A 328-nucleotide genomic window follows, 5' to 3' on the forward strand; every position below is an offset into this window, starting at 1 on the left:
CTTTAACATGTGGGAAACCATGGCTTTTTCCCTCAGACGCTGCAAAGGGCTGCTTGCCCCATACCTCCATGCATCCACCCCCTGCCCCACACGGGAGTGAAGGGCACCGGGTCGGGACTGGGCACCGAGGTTTACAAAGGGGTCCTGGTACAAAAACAAAGCGGAGAACCGCTGGACTCGTCCAACCCCCTGCTCCTCCCTACCCCAGGCTCAACCCTGCCCCAGGCCAACCCCAGCAACAGCACCCGGCCCTCAGCCCCTCCGCCGATGCCCCAGCAGCCGGGCCCTGCAGCTGAGGCAGGTCCCCGGGCCCCCGCCCGCCCCGCGC

This window comes from Alligator sinensis, unplaced genomic scaffold (assembly GCF_000455745.1).
Source record: "Alligator sinensis unplaced genomic scaffold, ASM45574v1 scaffold281_3, whole genome shotgun sequence".
NCBI lineage: Eukaryota > Metazoa > Chordata > Crocodylia > Alligatoridae > Alligator > Alligator sinensis.